We start from the raw sequence: 18,680 nt of genomic DNA, 5'->3' as shown, positions 1-18,680 counted from the left end.
GTGATTAATCGAACCACCACCGCCATCATCGTTCTTCTCGCCGGAGCAATGGAGCCTCAACATCGAGGAGTTGTTGGGAACTTCTCTAGCCGTCAACGTTGCCTGGTATGATGGTCGCCTTCGTCGAAGCTTCCACTAGTCGTCGCCATTGTCGGGATTTACAGTTGGATCACAAGCTTTTGTTTGGTGGTGAGTTAGCGTCGATGCGATGGTGGGGGATGTGGTTGTTGGGGAGAGGCGGCGGCAGTTGTTGTTGGCGTCGGTGCGATGGTGGTGGCTGTGGATAAGAAGTGTTGGCGTCGGTACGATGGTGGCGGCTGTGGATGAGAAGTGGTGGCAGCAGTTGTGGTGAAAGTCAAGGAAAGATTACCACGGAAACATTACCCAAGGGAAGATTACCCACGGTAACATTACCTAGTTCAAGTTTCTATAATTTTACTAAAATAAATAATATTTGTATTAGAATAAATAAGTTTATTTATTACATATTTCTTTTTTTAATATAAATTTTATAAGTTTTTTAATATTATATTTTTAAAATTTTCTTTTTTGGGATTTCAGTATTTTCTTAATATTTTCCTATATATATATATATATATATATATATATATTGTTACTCTCATATATATATATATATATTGTTACTCTCATTGTACAAATAGAATAGATTCTTATGTTGTGTTCGTTAGGAAGGAAAGAATAGGTGTGAAGAGAAAATAAGAAGGAATGAACAAATGAACTTTCATTATTCGGTAAGGATCATGTAAGGAAAGAAATAAGAATATGAAGGATTTACAAATTTTCCTTCCGTATTTAAATTAAATATTATTTTAAATTGTACAAGTTTTAAATTAAAGTATTATCCATTATAAATTATAATATTATAAATATTATTGGATATAATAATAAAAATAATTAAAACTTTCTCATTCCTTATATCTTAAGGAATATAGTAAATTATGTGTTTATTTTCTTATTTTCTACCCATCAACCAAAAAGAAAAAAGATACACAATTTTTTTCTCATCTATCATTTCTTCTTTACTTCCATCTAATATAAGACGCGTACCTTTATAATCTTCAAGCTTGAATACTACAGCAAATTCATCATTTATATGCCGACCATATACATATACGGAGTATTTTACATGTATATATGTACAAAGAAATGCATTGGCCACAGCCCTTGTTTGTAAAAAAAACCACACATGGTCATAACCTTTGTGACAATAATAGAGTTAATAAAGAAAGATTAATTTGGTTTCACACTATTTTGTTTGAAAATAAAATCTACTTGATACTAATTTTACGTTTGGTTTGCAGAAATAGAATGAAATAGAATGCCTATTCCAATCATTCATTTATTTGATGTACAGGAATATAATGGAATGACCATTCCAATTGAATGAAAATTCATTCCATTACTAAACATATGGAATGGCCATTTCATTCCATAATAAGATTAAATATTTTTATAATATTTTCAATAAGCCCTTCATCACATTCCAATAAGACAAAAATATTTCGCATAGACCAAAAATATTTCGCATTCCATTTTTCACGTTTCTCGAGCTTCTTTATTAGACGTGCTAAAGGTCTTTCACCTTCCCTCTCTTCAAAATATATCCAGAGCTACCATTGACAAAAAGTTACAGGACCTTCAACCATATATATATATATATATATATATATATATATATATATATTAGTCTTTAGATCAGCTTCTTAGGTTATGTATTCAATCCGTTTTTGGATAAAATTGTACTGACAAAATATTAATTAGATTGATTTTATTAAAAAGTAATAAAAAGGATATTTTTGAGAAAAATTATTCCATTCCAAATTTAATGATAGTCAACTAAGCAATAGAATGGTAATAATCATTCCATTCTATAACAATTCATGTGTCACACCAAACATTAGAATGGTAATACTCATTCTATTTTATTCTATTTCCATTCTCATTCCATTTCCATTCTCATTTCATTCCATTCTGCATACCAAACGTAATAAATTTATTTATTAGAGAGTAACAATCAGATTTTACAAATTGATAATTTTTGTATATATAAATATATACATAAATATATACAAAAGAAACTATCGTGGTACCATTTGTTGTTGAATGAAATTGAGAGTAAAATCAACATAGTAAGCATGCAAGAAATCAAGGTTTTGTGGTATAGTAATATCTCATCTACCTTTTAAAATGAATGGTGAGAATTTGAGTCTCCAAAAGGGCATCGTGGGTGTGTGAGTTGTGTATTTTAAAAAAGAAAAAAGAAAAAAAGAAAAGAGCCTGTGAAAATGTCATGAATTATTATCCTACATTGAATTCGAATGTCCTATGGGCCACAATCTAATAATTACCCACCTAATAGAATACTTTTCCAGATTCAATTATCTCTTTTTCTTGCCTCAATTTTGTGCAACTTTAATTACTAATTTGAATTTGAAAAATCTATTTCATTCGAATTGCATAAAGAACTTTTGATATATGTGCCCGTACTAATCTAAGAAGGGGAAAGATAAAGATCAAACAAAGATCGTGTCGCTCTCACACACATTAATTTAAATGTCCAACTGTGATTGGTTGGGATCATAAAAGTCCCGACTATTCAAAAATTTATGAGGAATAAAAATCAAATTCATAATTCACACACACACACAAAATAAATAATGAAAATTTTGTTCAATTACCAAAAAATTGTCCTAAGCTCATATGATTAGGACCGAAAATTTACTTGGTATCTTGTTCTGAGCTTGGATGAATAATGTGAGAGAGCTTACTTGGAGTTCCAAGCCAGGCTTCATGACAGATGTAAATATATGTATGTGTATATATATATTCTCATCCAAATTAGGGCTGCAACTTGGGCTAGGCCAGCCCGAATTTACCCGAGCCCAGCTCGAAATTTTCAGGGCTTGGGCAGTGTTTTTCTGTTCTAGGTCTGGGCTTGGGCTAGATATTCTGAGCCCTAATTAAATTCGGTCTGGGCTTGGGTTGATATTATATAAAGCCCGAAACCCAGCCCGAGCCCGAAAAAGTTATATTTATTTTAAAATTATGTTCTTACACAAGTACATAGTAACTTAGTTGGTAGTGTGTTTGAGATTTTTCTTGAAGGAATGTTGTTCGAATCTTTGTAGCTGCAAAAGATTTTGTACATGGGCTGAGTCCGAATTAAGTCTCTAGCCCGCCTAACCTATCCAAGTTGCAGCCCTAATCCAAATGCACCAATAAACATTTGGCAATTACTAGTAACCCGAATTCCTGAATTAATCATTGAATTCTGGTAATTACAAGGAATATCATAATAACTTGGATAGCTATCATTAGGACCATAGCCAGCTGCAGTGGACCAACCATTTGAAAAATCTTTGTAAAACTTGGCATAACAAGGCATTTCATATCCTGCATTGTATTTTGGAGGACCATTGTCTTGTTGAACATTATGTGGAACAAAACTTTGAGGTTGTGGTTGATAAGAGGCTTACGTTGTTTTCAGAAAAAAAAAAAAAAAAAAAAAAAATCTCCTGTTGGGTAAAAAACGGACACTTCGAGATCAGTTCAGAAAATTTGTCACTAGACTTAGGATGCTAGTTTGGCCCAATAACGGTCCAAAGGGGTCATAAAGGCTTCGACTATCAATTTTACATCAGACTACAATTAATTCTTGATAGTTTTCTATTTTGAAATTTTGAAATAATTATAATTAACTTATTGGGTAATGTGTCACTGACCAAACACATTTTTTCACCGTGTAAAATTGCATGCACCTCTTATTAAATCATGCTAGAAGAGTATATATCCACTTTAAACGCACAAATCCTTCTTTGATATATGAAAGAGTTAAAGTGTAAAAAAAAATCATTGATACATAGCGTTTGTGCGAAATTAGTCTTTATTTTTTAAAAATGTGCATATAAACCCATAAAATTTAAAAAAGGTGCAAATAAGCCCATCTGACCACTTTTTGACAAAAAAATAAATATGAAAATCCTATTTTATCCTTTTAATTTCCATTTTGCCCCTCACCCATATGTGCACTAGGATTGCCACACTGGCACACGTGGCAGCAGCCTATTGCTGCTGACATTATTTTTTTTTTTTTCTATTTCCAACGTCTGCTTCACTCTCTCTCTAACCTGTCTCTCGTTCCTCTCCTTCCTTAATAACTACTTTATCCTTGGATGTCAATTCTCGGATTGCCCTGCACCATTGATCAATCAGAGTCCTTCCCAACAACCTCCACAACCACATAAAAACAATAACAACAATTTTACTCCGTCTTGTCCTCTACATTTTTTTTAACACTCCTTCACATCTTTATTGATCGACGATTTATCTGCAAAAAACCAAGAACAGAGTGATCAAATTAATCTTCACCCATGTAATGATCTCTCTCATACTAAAATGGGTCTATCTAATTTTTCAATTTCATAGATGTAATTGTGAACCAAACACCCCACTTCTCCTCCTTCAACAAAAACCTAACAGAAGGTGTGGAGGGAAAAAATCCCCTCCAATGAGCATTGAACACGTCATCACTATATAAATCTACATTTGGTAGATTTCAGAAGCCCATCCGGATCAAACCCAAATTGAGTTTGATATTAGTTCAAGTTCACTGTTCACAAGCCCAATACTATTGTTATTTGACCTTCAGCCCTGTTGAAGCCCGGATCAAGAGATTATCAGCCCAACATGTTAATATTAAACATCCGGCCCGTTATTCAAGCCCAACTGATTCAAGGTATATTCAGCCCAGTTTTCCAAGATTGAACAAGTCCTATCGGTAGAAGGATTTGTCATAAAAAGAGAATTCTTTGATAGGAAGTTCTATACAAGGCAAGTTCTGCGTAGGAAATATTATATAATAGAAAGAACTCTATTTGTAAAGAAAGTCATGTATGGGAAGGATTGGAGGACAAGCAACGCGAGTCCCACCTTAACTCTACCAATTTTTGTGCATAAATAGAGGCCCAGACCTCCAATAAAAGGATCAAGCAATTCTACGCTTCTCTATATACTGTTCTTGTTTATTTTTATGGTTTGTTGAGTGAGTTGTTTTATTTCTCTTAATCATTATTGGTTGGGCGAAATTTTGCACCTACACTTTGGCACCGTCTATGGGAATCGTATAGAAATATATCCCCACCAAAGTTACGACACTTCAGATTAAAATCTCTAAGTCCAGCAACGTGACTTGAAATTAAAATCTTCAAGTCCAGGATTTGAACCCAAGTCCTCTCCAACAATGACTCTCATGGTCAAAGGCCTCCACTCCCATGGTCAAAGGCCTCCATGTAACAAGCGCCGATGTCCAAAAACGCAAGCCGGCGTGCAAGGTTCTTTCCATCAACAACGCCACTTTCCGGATAATAATGCGTAGCAAGGCTGCGGACAATAATGAGTAACAAGGCTGATGAATGGAAAACCCAAGAGGCATCACGTGTGTTGGCCTTGGTAATCAGATGTCCATCCGAGCCCAAAAAGCCATAAATTAATCAGATAAGTTTTCTGATCTTGGTGTCCTCTTAATTTTGATTATATATATATAATCTTGATCAACAAATCCAAACTGCGTAATTATTATATAAGCGCTAGCTAGAAGTGATTAATTAGTATTGCTTTGTTGCTAGCATATTATTCTTTGGGTATTACATCACATGAACAGAGGGTTTTTGGGTGGATCAGTATGTTAGGATCTCAGTTATTGCAAAATATATTTGTTGGTTCATACTAATCTGAACTCAGGTTTATTAAGCCAAGTTCATTCCAAAAAATAATTAAAAAAAAATAAATAAATAAGTTCATGTTTTTTAAAAAACTTAATTACCCGGAACACTTTTTCCGGCAATTCTTGCTGCTTTGACCACAATTTCTGGGAATTCCAAACATGGCAGTGATCCATATAGAACTATGCAAAGAATTAGAAAATCGATTGGGGTTGGGAAGCATTAATATGATCGAATTTCTCTCTCCCCAAAGTGAGTCTATAAATTAATCAGATATGTTTGTCTATTCAGCCAAGTTCTTAGACTGAGAAGGATATCACGCCAATAGGAGGATTCCCCTATTATGGTTGTCACCTTGAGGCAATCTCTGTTGACACAGACATCCAGGGTTGCCTTGGAGGAGACTAAACTCAAATTCATTAATATACACCGGAACGAACTTTCTCGCAATGGACATCCTGATCTCATCTCAGAGCTTGCTATCCGGTACGACGCACACGTTGCAGTCAAACCAACCATCTTCACCCATCACCGGCTGCACATCAAGCCCACCGCGAGTTCAACCGAAATTCGCCGTCATCTCGGCCGGAACAGAATCCATCCGAGCCGGCTGCCGTCAAGTCCAGCCACAGTCGCCGGCCATCTCCATTATCGCCGGCCGCAAGTCCTCGCTAAGCTCACAGATCTGTCTCGCTGGCGGTTTCCATCTCACCAGCCGTCCATCTCTGCCGTGAGCCCGCCGCCCATCTTTATCTTCGCCAAGCCGTCGCCCACAGGCGGAATAGCCCGCCGTTCACCATAGCCAAGCTGCTCATTGCTCGCCTCCTCTGTTGACAGATAATTATATATATATATATATATATATATATATTTATCTATCTATCTATATATATAGATATAGATATAGATATATAGCCTAATAGCCATTGTTTGGCTGCAAGAACAAAGCTGTCCCAGTTTTGGATTAGTCCATAACTAAACTGGTTCTGTGATAACCCAGTTCTATATAAAAAGAATATAATTTCCAATTCGAATTGGGGACTCATTCTGGAGCATTCAAAGCTTGAATATGGTTATTGGAGCGCATGTAGAACAAACGACAAACATAGCTTTGTTTTCTAAGAACCTGAAGGAGTTGGGCTCTTAGGTCAGCAAAGTTCTTCCCAACATTTTTCAAGGCTCAACGCCACAAACTCCAGCAGACTTATTGGCCGGGTATTTCAAACATCCAATCAGATATGTTTCCCAACTTTGATTTTTACAATTTGGGTTAAGCTTTTCATGATACAAATTATTATTAAAAATTAAATACATAGTAATATATATATATATATATATATATATATATATATATATATATACATATATCAATATTATATATATATTTACACATGATGCAATCATATTTTGTAATTCATGTAGATGATCATTATACATAAAGATTTATGACTCAATTTGGTATAACCTATAAGAACCAAATTATTTATTCAGCACACTCTATTGAGTAAAAATATAAATGAGAGGCCACCGTAAACTTCTGTCTCCGTCAACACTCAACAGATTCTTTAGTCTCTCCTTCTTCGGTTGTGATCAGAAATCACTTTTATTCACACTTCATTTGCATCTCTCCTCATATATATATATGTGTGTGTGTGTGTGACTGTCAATGTTATAATAGATCTACGAATTCACCCCCTCTTTCTCTCATTGAGGATTTTTAGCATTGCAATTTCAGTCATATCCACTAGCTGTTTCGCTCACGATTGACTTTGATCAAACTTTTAGATTATATCCATTAGTTGTTCACTGAAGGTTGATAATTGATCAGAACCTTCAAATCACAACACCCGATATTGTTGGTTCAGACTCTTCAGAGGGATGCACTACTTCGTCAATACTCAACTAAAAAGCGTTTGACCCTCTACATTGACTTCTGAAATTTATGCTTGAATAAAAGATCTGAGGCCAAAGGCATTGTTGAATGCATAAGCTGTGCTATTTGGTCTATTACTTGAAGTCCTAAAATATTACATACATTGAGTAATTTCAATGTACTTGCTGCTAATTAGAATTTCTTATTAAAAATTCAATTGTGACATATAAGAAGTTCTTAAAATTCTTTATTTCCTTCAATCAGTTGCTATATGCTACATGTAATTATTTTACATGCTTCTGATAACTTTGTTTACAAATAACTTCATATTTGCTCCTTATTCGTATATTGATTAATAATATTTAGGTTTGGTTTATTTGCGTTGCGAGAAAGACTGATCCCCAACTGAAGTGGCAAATAGCCCAATTATGCAGCTATGTTATATGTGGTGTCAGAACGTCTCGAAAAAAAAAAAAAAAAAAAAAAAATGGGGGCAAGCCAAACACCAAAAAGTAGCCTCGGACCTCAAAAGTCCGAAGGTATCAAAAAGTAAAATTCCCTCTAAGGCACAACGAGCTGCCGAGGAAGAAAGTTCATCTTTGGACCTCAAGAGTCCGAGGACTTCAAATTTCCTCTAAGGCACACAGAGCTGCCGAGGAATAAAATTCATCTTCGGACCTCAAGAGTCCGCAGATTTCAAAATTCCTCTGAGGCACAACGATCTACCGAGGAAGAAAGTTCATCTTCGGACCTCAAGAGTCCGAGGACTTCAAATTTCCTCTAAGGCACACAGAGCTGCCGAGGAATAAAATTCATCTTCGGACCTCAAGAGTCCGCAGATTTCAAAATTCCTCTGAGGCACAACGAGCTGCCGAGGAAGAAAATTCATCTTCGGACCTCAAGAGTCCGAGGACTTCAAATTTCCTCTAAGGCACAACGAGCTGCCAAAAAATAAAATTCATCTTCGGACCTCAAGAGTCCGCATATTTCAAACTTCCTCTAAGGCACACAGAGCTGCCGAGGAATAAAATTCATTTTCGGACCTCAAGAGTCCGCATATTTCAAACTTCCTCTAAGGCACACAGAACTGCCGAGGAATAAAATTCATCTTCGGACCTCAAGAGTCCGCATATTTCAAACTTCCTCTAAGGCACACGAGCTACCGAGGAATAAAATTAATCTTTGGACCTTAAGAGTGCAGATTTCAAAATTCCTCTAACGTATAACAAGCTGCAAAGAGGAATAAAATTCATATTCGGACCTCAAGAGTCCGAGGACGTCAAAATTCCTCTAACGCATAATGAGCTGCAACGAGGAATAAAATTTCATGAAAATTACCTCGAATAAGTCGAAGGTTAAATTCTCATGAAAAAATTCTCTAAGGTACAAAACAGTGCCGATGAATAAAATTACATGAAAATTACCTCGAACTCAAATACGTCGAAGGTTAAATTTTCATGTAAATTCCTCCAAAGCATAAAGAGTGCCGATGCGTATAATTACATGAAAATTATCTGCATCACCGCTATCAAACAAGACATATCTTTCTTTCCTTCATGGGGGCAATATCGGTAGCCCTAAAGAGCTATTAAGAAAAGAAAATATATTCTCTCTTTTTTAAGCCCAGACTATCTGGCCTAAATACAATTCCTCTTAGGCTCATAGCCGAGGAACTACATACCTCGGACCTCAAGAGTCCGGTACAATACAATTCCTCTTAGGCTCATAGCCGAGGAACTACATACCTCAAACCTCAAGAGTCCGTTACAATACAAATCCTCTTAGGCTCATGGCCGAGGAACTTACTACCTCGAACCTCAAGAGTCCAATACATTACAGTTCCTCCAGGCTCATGGCCGAGGAACTTACTACCTCGGACCTCAAGAGTCCGATACCTTACAGTTCCTCTCAGGCTCATGGCTCATGAACTTACTACCTCGGACCTCAAGGGTCCGATACATTACAGTTCCTCTCAGGCTCATGGCCGAGGAACTTACTACCTCGGACCTCAGGAGTCCGATACATTACAGTTCCTCTCAGGCTCATGGCCGAGGAACTTACTACCTCGGAACTCAAGAATCCGATACCTTATAGTTCCTCTCAGGCTCATGGCCGAGGAACTTACTACCTCGGACCTCAGGAGTCCGATACGTTACAGTTCCTCTCAGGCTCATGGCCGAGGAACTACGTGCCTCAGACCTCCAGAGTCCGGTACATTACAGTTCCTCTTAGACTTATGGCCGAGGAACAACATGCCTCGGACCTCAAGCGTCCGGTACAATACAGTTCTTCTCAGGCTCATGGGAGAGGAATAAACATTTGCCTTCAGACCTCAAGAGTGCAAATACATCAAAGTTTCTTTAAGGCACAAAAGTGCCATGGAACAAAATGACATGAAAATTACCTCGAACTCAAAGAAATTGACGGTTAAAATTTTCATATCAAATCCTCTGAAGCACAAAGCAGTGCTGAGGGTAAAAATAAATTACCTCAAAATGCTAATCAGGAAAGTTGAAGCTAATTGCTCAAGAAAAACACTATATTGATCTCCAGGATGATCCTTAAAAATGATCACCATCATTATTCATTAAGGTTAGTCACCCAAGCTAATCGCCAAGAGTGATCGCCGTCAATCTGAAAAAATGAAAGCACCAATAGCTTGAACAGAAGAGGGCTCAACATAAGACATCACCTTTGAGCATGGGGGCACCTCAACTACAACCTCCTCAGAAGCCTTGATTTTGGGTCTTCATATTTTCCAAGAAGACAAATATAAGTCACTGCCTTCGAGGCGTACTTCTCAATTTTTCAATTCCCTCTAGTTATGACTGCCACGTCAAACTAAAGGGAATTGGGGGCAAACTGTGGAGGGAAAAAATCCCCTCCAATGAGCATTGAACACGTCATCACTATATAAATCTACATTTGGTAGATTTCAGAAGCCCATCCGGATCAAACCCAAATTGAGTTTGATACTAGTCCAAGTTCACTGTTCACAAGCCCAATACTATTGTTATTTGACCTTTAGCCCTGTTGAAGCCCGGATCAAGAGATTATCAGCCCAACATGTTAATATTAAACATCCGGCCCGTTATTCAAGCCCAACTAATTCAAAGTATATTCAGCCCAGTTTTCCAAGATTGAACAAGTCCTATCGGTAGAAGGATTTGTCATAAAAGGAGAATTCTTTGATAGGAAGTTCTATACAAGGCAAGTTCTGCGTAGGAAATATTATATAATAGAAAGAACTCTATTTGTAAAGAAAGTCATGTATGGGAAGGATTGGAGGACAAGCAACGCGAGTCTCACCTTAATTCTATCAATTTTTGTGTATAAATAGAGGCCCAGACCTCCAATAAAAGGATCAAGCAATTCTACGTTTTTCTATATACTGTTCTTGTTTATTTTTATGGTTTGTTGAGTGAGTTATTTTATTTCTCTTAATCATTATTGGTTGGGCAAAATTTTGCACCTACAGAAGGCAATCAACATTTGGAACCGTGGCATATCAGTGAGCATCAACGGAGCAAGGCAATGGCCACACAAGGCATTGGAATAACAAAGCGACACTAGATGGCAACAAAAACGACGGCAATGGAAACCACAACTGGTCCATCGCAACCCAGTAAACAAACGGCCAAGGCTTTTCCCACCGACGGTGTAGCACGGAGATAGTGTAGTGACGGCTTCTGGTGGAGAAAATTTAAAGGTGGGTTTGGTGTTGTAGATTAAAGTTTGTTTGGGTCAGACCCAGTTGGTGTGGTGGCTTCTGGTGGAGAAAATTTGATGGTGAGTGTGAACCTTTCTTTGCCCACTTTAAGGTTTTCTCAGGATGCAACAATGAAAAGATTGTTTTGGCCCCAAATCCATTAGCTGAAGGGCGTTGTGATGAAGGAAAAGGAGAATAATGAAATGGGTCTATGGTTTAGGGAGATGAAGAGGAGAGAGAGTAAAGAAAGAGAGAATAAAACTGATAATTTAATAAAAATATAAAACTGATAATAAAAAAATATAATATAAAACTGATAATATAATAAAAATATATATTAAAAAACTGATAATATAATAAAATCTAATAATATAATATAATCTGATAATATAATAAAAAACTAATAATAAAAAATGTGATAATATATAAAAAAATATAATAAAACTGATAATATAAAAATATATATAAAATATAATAAACTGATAATATAATAAAAATATAATATCTGATAATATATAAAAATATATATATAATCTAATAAGATAATAAAAAAATATAATAAAACTCATAAGTATAATATATATATATATATATATATATATATATATATATATATATATATATTCCCTCTATCCCATAATAGATGTTCCTTTTGGAGAAGTAGAACTTTTTAAGGGGACATGTAATTATTGCATTGTCCCCTTTTAAAATTGCAAATATACCCTTTTAAGTTTAAATATATATATAATCAAGTTTGATTTTTTTAAAAAAAAATTTAAGGATATTTTATGGAAAGACGTAAAATATGTTGTTTAAACTTGGTAAGTGGACAAGTATTTTGGGACAATTCAAAAAGAAAAGATGAACAACTATTATGAGACGGAGGGAGTAATAAAAACTGGTGTAAGCTTTTGAAAGTGAAAGCAAGGGTTCATATACAATGGCTTCTTGAGGGTATTATCGTCATTTTACATGATCTAAATTTATAGTTATTAATTTATTCAACTGAAGTGAGGGTATTATCGTCATTTAAAGTCTCCAGGGGCCTATTTGCACCAGATTAATAATATAAGGGAGTTTTATGCTACACATGAACTTTTTTACACTATATTGATAGTACAAGAGAGCTTAACCCTATGTGAAATAATACATTTAGAAATGGCATGGTAGGTTATTTATTTGATTTGGTTTTGCTTATATGGTTGATTTAAAAAAAAAATTTAACTCAGTGCATTAGACTCTATCATTGCGGAGTTTCGGAAAGGTCAAATGTCTAATAACTTCTATTATAAGTGAAGAAACACCATGCGGAGACACATCAAATTATAAAAAGTACCAACAAATATTTATTCGGGATTAAAATGAGTAATTCTTGAGATTGCTCTTGCAATGAGAGGTAAAACCAAAGGAATTAACTAACTTTATTCATTAATATGACGACGTTTAAAACCACTACCAATTTCAACTTTTAGGCAGTGAATATAAATTTTATATATCTAAATTCAACTCTCTTATAAACCCCAGAATACATATGTTGGTATGCTAAGATTAATACTTGAACAATTCATGGTACACAGTTTTTTTCTATGGCATCGTTTGGATAGATAAAATCAATTGAAAAAGAAATGAAATAGAAAATTTTAAAACTTTTTTGTAATTTGGTTAGATAGAAAAGAAAAAAAATCTAGAAAATTAAAATTTTTGTAACCCTTTATTTCTCCGGAACGTTTCCTACACAAAACACTTGTTATTTTTCATCATATATGAATAATAGTAGTTCCAATTGTCTAAATTAATTGAAAACTTTATCTTTTTTTAAATATATTTTATTACTAATTCTTTATTATTTTAATATTTTTATAAAATAAGGGTAATTTAGGTATCCAAACTATAATATTATATGTTTCTATAATTTTTTTGAATAAATTTTCATACTAACCAAATTACATACTAGAAAATTTATTTTCTTTTCAATTTTATTTCATTTCATTCATTTTTTTGTTATTTCTATTTAACCAAACCGAGCCTACGACAAATATATGATGGTATAATTTATCAGACCACGAGAGTTTTTCTTTAGTAGTCTCGTGGAAGTAATCTCCTTCAATCGAGTCCCAATAATAACTAGGATAGTCAACATATTGTGTACCGTAAAACTCACTTTCTTCTAGTTCTTTAAGGCTTTCCACTTTCTTCCTTGCTGTCTTCGGTTCACTTGATTGCTTCTTCTTCTCATCATTTCCTTTTACCTCCTTTCCTTCATCAGTTGATGCATTAGAAATCTCTGGTTTTTCAGTCTTCTGGCCTCCACTTTCTTCTACAGACCTGGTGTTCTTCTCTTTGGACTCACTTCCTTTTGAATTTTTCTTTCCTGAAAAGTACTGTGTTATTAGGAAAAATAATGCTTGCCATTACAAACAAACGATGATTATATACATATATTTTAAAAGCATATACATGCATGTGTACGAGGATTGATAGATGTGAAGATGAGAGGTTATACCGCTAGGTCAAGTATTTTTTGATAAAACAATCACACTCTTTTGTCCATAGTTTGGCTCGAACCCGATCCTCTTTGTGAATGGGAGGTTATACGGCTATGCATGCCACAATGTATCATTACATAAAAAAGTAATTGCGTAAACGATGTAAAGTTATTATATATTAGAGGCATGGAACAAAATGATCCAAGTTCATAAAGAAATTGGTTCTCCAATAGAAGTAGAGTGGTCCTCTCTAATCTTGCTCTGTATGATCCACTTAAATACTAGATATTATTACATGTAAATGGTGCTAATGACTCGTATTTATCATTTGATGGAGTCAAAGTCTCATAATTTCGAAAAAATAAACATATAAAACAACACTGTTTATTTTCATTGATTTACCACTTTTTGTGTTGAATAACAAGTAGTACCTAAGTGATAAAGGTGATACTCACCTTTATCTTTTGATGGATTATGACTAGAAATTTCTGATTTCTCAGTCTTCTGATCTCACTTTCATCTACAGAGCTCGTGTTCTTCTCTTTGGAATTAGCTCCTTCTATTTTTTTTCTTTCCTGAAAAGTATGTTATTAGGAAAACAAATGTTGAACATATATATATATTATAAGTACATATGTATATGTGTGTGCATATAATTGTGATCAGGGGTTTGTGACAGTATCGTACCAAAGATCTTCTTCACCTTCTTCAAATTCATCTCGTTCAGTGATGAAATTCAATGGCCACATGCAGCCCATGTTTATAAAGAAACACACATGGTAGGTAGCCTTTGTGACCCTCATGAAGACTAATATAATTGAGTTAATTAAGAAAGATTAATTTGTTTTGGCACCATTTTTATTGAAAGTAAAATCTACTTCATTCTAAAGGATTGGAGTAAATTAATTAGAGAATAACTATTAGATTTTACAAATTGGCAATTTATTTATATAAATCTATACAAAATAAACTATTCTAGTATACAAAAGAAACTATTTGTTTTTTTAATGAAACTGGGAGTAAGATAGATATAGTTTCCTTTATTAAGTGTGAAAATAAAGAGAATATATTTTAATTAAGATTAATTAAAAGACATTAAATAGAGTGGCTTGCAGGAGAAAGTCTATAATATCTCCTGGCCTCTCAAACTTCAACCACGATTTTACGAATTTTTTTTTAATTTTTTGTTTATTTTTTTATTTTTTTTATCACCATGACATTGCGGATTTAAGTGAGAGAAAATATCACGGGTTATGTTTTGAGCATATAAGGGTGGATGTTTATTTTTATTTTATTTATTTTGAAAGGTACCACGTCGGCTAAAATTTTTTGATTGGATATTTAAAAGTCCAATTTTGCTTCTTGTTGGGTCATACTAGAGCATCTGCAGCCTAGCTCCTGAAATCCAAATTCCACGATTTGGGTGGGCTTACAATGGCTTGCGGGTTGGCTCGCTAAATAGCACGAGCCCGATCGCGATCTATTTTGCCAAAATGATCCCGTTTTGGGTATAGAATTTTTAAAATATGTAGTGTTTTAAGGCACTGTTTGGCAGAATGAATTTTTGGAAAAATTGGATTATTTTGAGCTCTTTTTTTTTTTTTTTTTTTTTTTTTTAGTAAAAAATAAAATAAAATTCATTAAATAAAAAATATATTATTTAGGCATTGTTTGTCCTTCTTTTTTTTTTTTATTTGGGCCAAAAATAAATTAAAATTTTATTTTCCCCCTAAAAAATTGATTTTTTAACCTTTTTTTTGCTTTAATTTTTAAAAATCTGCCACAACCTGTGTTTATGGCCGTTAAGGCACTGTTTGGCTTACACAAACAGTGCCTTAAAAGCTATAATTAAATAATTAAAAAAAATCAATTGTTGTAACTTTTTTCAAAAAGAAATAAAAATTTAAAAATTCATTTATCTTCTATAAATTAAAAATTCATTTATCTTCTATAAAAATTATAACAGTTAGAAATATAACATTTATTAGGAATTTAGCCATTAGGAAAAATATAAAAAATTAATTTTTTTTTTTTTTTTTTTTTTTTTTAGAGTGAAAATCTAGAGTTGGAGTGGAGTACCTGTTCTTGGAGAGCCAAAATTGCTGACGTGGCTCTTGGAAAAACTGAAGTGACATTTTTTTAGAGCAAAATTCCGGAAAGACTGATGTGGATGCTCTTAGATGGCCCATTTTTCAGTTCATAGTTTATGATTTTCTCTGGCCCACAAGAAATCCCAAGTTCTGATTAACTATGAACTAAGAGCATGTTTGATTTGTAACTTTGAGAACAATTTTCTAAAAACAGAACATTATACGAAAACTCTTCTTGGTTCAGTTTTCTAAATATTTTATAAAAATTCAATTATAAAGATATCTATTTCCAGATAACTAAATGTCTTCAGAGTTATAAAGCAAGCAGATACTCTCATTTATGATATCCTTTGTAGATTGGCAAGCAAATGAAAGCAATCATTTTGAACTGCAAAATTAGATTTCTACTTTGTTTTTCTTTTCCCAAAATGGTTCTTGAAATTACAGCACTTGGGAATCTTTTTCATTCATACTCAATAATATTGATATATTACGAAGATTAAAGTGTATCGTGCCATTACTGAAGTTAGATAGTGCGAGACGTGGCATGTCCTGTGAATTGATCATGTACTTTTCACAAATGAAATAAGGGTAAACTACAATTGCCTCTCCTGAGATTTAATCTAATTGTAACTAAATCTAAAGTTCGCTATTTTTTTTTAGGCAAAGACTCCCAATGTCATGTTTTATGGTGAATTTACTCATCTACCCTTATTATTATATTATTAAAAATAGTCAAAATATCTAAATAAAAAATATAAAATGACCCTTTTGCCCACCGCATTTAGCCACTATTCCTCTTTCCTCTCCATTGCCACCAACCATCACCAGCACCATCCACAACACCACCTTAATCATAAATACATACATATATATACACAATGAACCCTTTAATGAAACTTCAGGTTCTCGGTTGGTCTTCAAGTTGAAATTCTCACCATGGGAATCCCAGTGAAGAGAAAGGGTCTGAAGCCGAAATCATAAGTTAGTTTTATTTCTTCGATCACCTTCGAAATCGTCAAATTCGCAATAGAGAAAACCATTTTCTAGCCTTTGAAGGGAAACCCATATAGAAACGGGTTTGAAATCAAAAGGTTGAATTAGGTCATGAGATACCCCTCGGATCCAAGACACGGGTTGATCAGGCTCAGGCCCAAACCAGAGAGAATGTCAAACAATTAATATTTTATAATGAACACGGAATACAAAATAAATTAAGTAATGAAATTAAAGCTGGAATGAACTAAAAATAGAATCCGCAAAATATTATAATTATTAAAATCCATCAAACCCAAACTCCAAAACTCCATCAGTTTACAACTTGGGAATCCATCTCTAGTGGACCCCTATTAAACATCCAAACGGAAAATAAAACAACTGTAATAAACGTCCAGAAATAAAACTATAGAGAGAGCCCTACATCGTCGGAAGAGTGAATAGAGACCTCTGCTCAGCACGAACACGTCTAAGCCTGGAACTGTCGTGTACCTGAAAAATAGAAGTGGGTCAGGCCCACGCGCAAGTTCTATACTACTACAATCCAAACTGAGGCCCGATACGCATGTACATCCTAAACAATTCAACAATAGCTAATAGTCCGTAAATATATATATATAGTCACACTAAAGGATTCTCACTGGACTACAGGCCGGTCTCAACCTGAATAGAGCTAACATGCTAAAACGCACACGAAGTGGGCATATGTACTTATACCTAAACAGGGTACACCTCCAACCATCGTAGCCAGCTACACATCCCGATGCATATACGCTCCCTAGCCATCGGTCCTGGGGCTCAAGCTCATACCGAGGCACCATAACAGTACATATATAAAATCCATCCAAAATCCCTGGTATTGCCGCTCAACAAGTAGTTGCCATGACAATACAAATCAACGAGACTTAACTTTTAGTTAATCCCATCCTTATTCCAAGTAGGTGGGTAATGGTATTGTTTTAAAAACCTAACCTATCCTTAGTATGCCACCGTCCCATACTGGTGCCTACTTTCCAATCCTCCAGTAGTCAATAATATCAATAAATCAAGTATATATCAACTAAATTCCAATATCCAACATTCAATGTTAGCAGTGATAAAATAAGCATTGATAAACAGGGTCACAACAACAACATATACATGCCCAATTTAAGTTGTTCCCTTAAGTCTGATACAAAGACATAATTAATTAAAACTTCCATTTAATACCTTACAAATGACATACAGATATGTAGGGTATGTATCACAAAATCCTAACCTCCACGGTTGATACTAACTGTGATAATGTAAGCATCAAAACAATATTCACAGTATGTATGTAGACATGCTCAAATTATAGTGTTCCACAAAACCGTTCTAGTGTTAAACTCAAATCCTCCTAGTATTTAAGTTCCAACAGTTGCTATTACAGAAGTTAAGATAGCTATCATCTAGACCCATCCTTCCAATAATTTATACTAGCAGTGGTAAGGAAAAACGTGAACCACAGAATCACAATGCATCCACAAACATGCTTAGTCTAGGTTGAACAAGCATACAACACTACTATAACTACCAGTTTCATAGCAAAACAGATATCATTTTAGTTTGGTTTAATCTTCATTAATCCTGAAATCATTTAAGAGTGCAAAGAGTATGAAGCCTAAGGGAAAGAGTAAGGATAGAATCTTGCCTCAGAAACTTTTGTTCAAAGTTTCAACATCGTCTTCTTAAAAAATCCCGGCGAGTTCCAAAACCCGGTTACTGTTCATGGATACGAAACACTATTCCAGAACTCAAAATCTG

This window comes from Cornus florida, unplaced genomic scaffold (assembly GCF_030987335.1).
Source record: "Cornus florida cultivar Cherokee Brave unplaced genomic scaffold, ASM3098733v1 CherokeeBrave_3.0.0_Hap2_Chr04, whole genome shotgun sequence".
NCBI classification, from domain to species: domain Eukaryota; kingdom Viridiplantae; phylum Streptophyta; class Magnoliopsida; order Cornales; family Cornaceae; genus Cornus; species Cornus florida.
The sequence above is the reverse complement of the archived record's forward strand: the minus strand, read 5'-3'. Positions refer to the sequence as shown.